General features: G+C 37.1%; 1 long non-coding RNA gene across 1 annotated transcript in view; it reads right to left on the reverse strand.

Moving 5' to 3' along the window:
- The window catches only part of LOC110275914 (uncharacterized), a 3,038-nt gene extending 1,835 nt beyond the window's left edge, over positions 1-1,203 (reverse strand). Inside the window, exons 1-2 of the long non-coding RNA XR_002368286.2 lie at positions 1,078-1,203; positions 851-965 (exon numbers count right to left, since the gene is read on the reverse strand). This is a non-coding gene — a long non-coding RNA (uncharacterized LOC110275914). The remainder of the gene's footprint in view (positions 1-850; positions 966-1,077) is intronic.
- Between the last annotated feature and the right edge of the window lie 3,948 nt (positions 1,204-5,151).

Below are 5,151 nucleotides of genomic sequence, written 5' to 3' on the forward strand. Positions count from 1 at the left end.
TCCCAAGTCTTTAGGGAAGGTCAACTTACATCAATTCCTTAAAATTCATTGAAACTCTTAAAATCATAGATTCTCAGTTCAAGTAAATAAAACTGAATTTACTCTAAAACCGGCCATACAAAATCACAAGTTCCAACCTGGTCCAAAAATCAACTCATTTGAAACGGAACCGGTTCATTTGAATCAAACCACTTTCATGTTTCTTTTTGGATAAAATAGTTCACTAAATAATTTAAGCTTGAAAACATCAATATTCTCTTAATAAATCAAATAATACAACTTCTCAAATCCAATCCTTTTCAAATAACTTTTCAAACAAGGCTAGGATTTTGCCACCCGGTTCGGGTCCCAACTAAACCATTTCTCATTCCTTTTCAACAGCTCAAAACCAGAAATCAATTTAAAGCAAGCTAAATCCAACAATCGCCTCAGTGGCGTATCTCAAGGATACCATTTCAAAATCAACTCAATATCGATCGATATAACTCATTTCCAAAGCTTTAAAGAAGCGGTTCAATAACAAATCATTTGTCCAAAACCAAATCAATTAAAATAAACCAGGCTAAATTCAAAAGTGCATTCGACTTTTCACATCATTGAAATAATTGACTCAATTCAAACCAATCCTCAACGGTTTAAACTCAGATTTCAAATCTTTAAAGAATCAACTTCAAAACATTATATTTCACAAAGCCGCACAACAACTCAGCCAAACCAACATCCATAATCATTCAAGTCAATCAAATAATACATAAGGCAGATACAATCACCAAATACACAATATTTCACATCAGTATCCATATGTAATAATTCCAATACACAAAACATAGTTTTTGGAAAGCGCCCCTACCTCAAAACGCAATTCCATAACCCAAACGTCTCACAGAGTCCTTTCCGCCTCAATTCAAAATCACCGGCAACTAAAACCTCAGCTCCCAGCCACTTTCGCAATAACCATCGCAACACTAATCGCAATATACAACAATCAGGACTCGACCCCACGTTATCAAAACTCATATTTATTAACTAAACACAACAGAACACTAACGCGAGGCTTTTTGAAACATAATTTATTACCGAAATAATACAATGAGGCAGCTACGATTTTCGAACCGGCCCCGACAACAGCTCCGGCGGCGGCCAGAATCTCCGGTGGATCAACGGAAGAGTTCTCCGGTGACGGCAGCGAGGTTCTCCAGCGTTGGTAACTGAAACCCACATATAGAGGCGATAAAGCTTCCGAAATCTTAAACGAACGAAAACCAACTTAAAAACCCCTTACCGGCAACGGAACTCGGTGGCAGCCGAGGTGTTCCTGGCGGTAGAGGCTCAGCCTGGAGCTTTGGCGGGGGTCCCAGAAGTCACGGAACCACTCTCGGTGGCCAGAAGCATGAGGGCGCAGCTCCCTTCTCCAGCAGCGACACCCGTGGCGGTGGCTGGTGCAGTAGCTCACAACGGAAGTAGCAGCGGCGGCCTGAACCTCCTTCTTTCCTTCAGACCAGATCGGGCGGATCTCTAGCGGTGGCGGCGGCAGACCGGAGCAGCAGAACAGAGGGAATGATGACCGTTCAGACAGCAGCGACGGCACACGACGGTGCGTAACGCAGCTGCGGTGGCGGAGCAGGACGGTGCGAGAACGGGCTTCGTCCTTCTCCTTCCAGGCTCGTCCTCCTGACAGCAGCGACGATTAGGATTCGGCGGCGGTGGCTCCCTCAACGGCGACGAGGCTCAACCCGTCAAGCAGCAGCGGCGCGGAACTCAGCCCCCCTTTCAAGTTGACGGTGACGCGCGAGGCTCCTCCTCCACTGACTCTTGCGCGGGTCTTCCTTCCTCCCTAAACGGCGTCGATGGTGACCTCCCTTCTCAGTGACAGGGACGGCGGCGGTGGCGAGGCAGGCTGGATGGCGATGGTGACGGGATGGTGGCGGCAAAGCCCAGCATGCTGGCGCGACTATCTTCCCCCTTGCGTCTCTGATTTCCATTTCTGAGCTCCTTTCCCATTCTGTGTGTGTGTGGCCATTGGGGTGAGAGTGGAGAAACAGGGTAGGGGGTGCGGCTGAGGGTTAGGATGAAAGGGTAGAGTGTTGGGTGAAAATTAGGGTTAGGGGCATTTTAGTAATTTCACTTAAAATTGGGAATAATATAGTAATTGAAACCCAAATTAAATCCAACACTATTTGTACATAGAAAGTACTATTTTCTCATCAATTTCACAAATTATTTTCAATAAAATGCCCAAATCCAAAATTTAGAAATAATATACTTAATTTCTTCATTTTCCAAAATAGCAGTAATAATATTTAAAATATTACTTATCTAATCCAAATCATATAAAATCCTTATTATTTCATAACTATCAACTTTATACTTTAAATATAGAAAATAATCCAATAATTTTAAAAATGGATAATAATCATAACTTATCTCAAATCCAATAAATCAAAACTTGCCTTAATTATCTATAATAAAATAATCTCTGAAATTAAGGCTATAAATAACTGTAGGATTTGAGACTTGCTCATAATAAGACTTTTCAAAAGTTCTGGGTCTTACACAAAGGGGCAACTATTCCCAAGAACATAGACACATTCAACAAATGCAAGGATTGAACAGAGAAAAACTATTTTTTAGATGACAAAAACACAAAGGACACCAAACATAAAACATGAAACTAGACTCAATGAGAAACTAATAATTAATAAAGAAAAATAATATTTTTGAAGAAAATTTTTTTTGAAAAGAAAGTAAAAGACTCTAAACCAAAAAGACAAATTTTTCCTAATCTAAGTAACAAAATAAACCGTCAGTTGTTCAAACTCGAACAATCCCCGGCAACGGCACCAAAAATTTGGTGCACGAAAATTACAATCACACTTTGTAATTCCGCACAACTAACCAGCAAGTGCACTGGGTCGTCCAAGTAATACCTTACGTGAGTAAGGATCGATCCCACGGAGATTGCCGGCTTGAAGCAAGCTATGGTTATCTTATTATTCTTAGTCAGGATATCAATAGTGGTTCTTAGTTTTAATTGCGAAGAGTAAAAGAGCATGAATTCAATAATACTTGTTATGCAGTAATGGAGAACAGGTTGAGGTTTTAGAGATGCTCTGTCTCTAAAGTTTTGCTTTCCTACTGTCTTCCTCTTCACGCACGCAGGTCTCCTTCCATGGCGAGCTGTATGTTGGTGGATCACCATTGTCAATGGCTACCAGCCATCCTCTCAGTGAAAAGGGTCCATGTACATGGCTAATCATCTGTTGGTTCTCACTAATGTTGGAATAGGATCCATTGATCCTTTGTAATATAGTAATTGAAACCCAAATTAAATCCAACACTATTTGTACATAGAAAGTACTATTTTCTCATCAATTTCACAAATTATTTTCAATAAAATGCCCAAATCCAAAATTTAGAAATAATATACTTAATTTCTTCATTTTCCAAAATAGCAGTAATAATATTTAAAATATTACTTATCTAATCCAAATCATATAAAATCCTTATTATTTCATAACTATCAACTTTATACTTTAAATATAGAAAATAATCCAATAATTTTAAAAATGGATAATAATCATAACTTATCTCAAATCCAATAAATCAAAACTTGCCTTAATTATCTATAATAAAATAATCTCTGAAATTAAGGCTATAAATAACTGTAGGATTTGAGACTTTCTCATAATAAGACTTTTCAAAAGTTCTGGGGCTTACATGATAGGCCACATTGATGATCAGGTTAAAATTTAAATTAATTTTTTGTTTATTATATTATTGTTATTAGTTGGTTAGTTAATAGTTATAAGTTTATGATAACTTTAATATATAAGAGAATAGATATTTATAATATATAAATTAGGAGACTTTTAAATTTAATGTAGAAATCTTTGGATTTAGACTTCATGTTGTAGATTATTATGAAATGAGATAAATATTGATTTATGATGATAGATTTTAAGAGATATTTTATATAATAGGTGTTATTGGTAGATATTGGGAGGTATTTAATATAGAAATATTTGGATTTAAGCTAATTGTTATAATTTATTATGATTGAGATGAATGGTAATTTATGGTTGATAGAGTTTTAGAGATGCTTTACATAATAGGTATTATTGTTAGTGGTGGCTTAAATTGAGCTTGATGTTAAAATTACACAGAGTTGGCAGGTCCTATTTCCGAGGAGAAATAAGGACTCAGGAGTAGAAGGATCGCATGCTGCATTACTTCCTTATTTAGAGGAGGCTACTTTTACCTATGTAGCTTGAGTTAGAGATTTTCACTTCGACGAAAAGGTTACGCATCTCCCTTGGTACAACATTGATGCACTCAAATAGATTGGTAGTCATGTAGCTAAATCTTTGACTTGAATCACAGTATCGCACCCAAATCTCTTTACAAAACGTATTTGCCCACGTCACAAATTGAGATCTTTTAGCGCTCTCATATAACCCAAGTATTGCTCCTCATTTGAAAATATGCTGCATTCATCAGGAGTCATTTTTCTTCTTTACACTTGAACCAACTCATGAAATTAGCAGCATTATGACGGATACAATAAGCATGGTATGTCTCTAGAGGATGTCATCCATTATTCTTCTCTTCTATTGTAGTATGTATGACTCCAGCTCTATTAAATATGGCAAAAATATCTTGCTGTGACATGCTATGCTGCTGCAAATTCTTTATAAAGAACAACTAAGACTCTGTTGACTCCGACTCAACCAATACAAAAGCGATGAGAAGAACTCTTGAGTTTCTATCTTATGCAATAGCCAATAACAGAACTCCTTCATATTGCCCATATAAATGTATGCCATCAATAGATGCTAGAGGCTTGCAATACTTGAAGGTTTCATGACGTGGCACAAGCTTGATATCATGAATCCTATCTGGCAAATATTGTTCAAACACATTCAACAATCTCGAAAAATAGTTGTATGACCCTTTCCAATCTCATAAATTTGAATAATTGCTTTTTGCTTCGCCACCCAAATCTTTCTGTATGACGGCTTAAATCTGTAGCTCTACTATATTGTCCCTTGTAGTACTCTAATTGAAATTGAAGGATTACCTAAAGTGATTAATATATCAACCAATTTTAAATATCTTACAACAATAACATGTAACCATTTTTTCAAAAACAAA

Source organism: Arachis duranensis, chromosome 9, assembly GCF_000817695.3.
Source record: "Arachis duranensis cultivar V14167 chromosome 9, aradu.V14167.gnm2.J7QH, whole genome shotgun sequence".
In the NCBI taxonomy this organism is placed as follows: Eukaryota; Viridiplantae; Streptophyta; class Magnoliopsida; order Fabales; family Fabaceae; genus Arachis; species Arachis duranensis.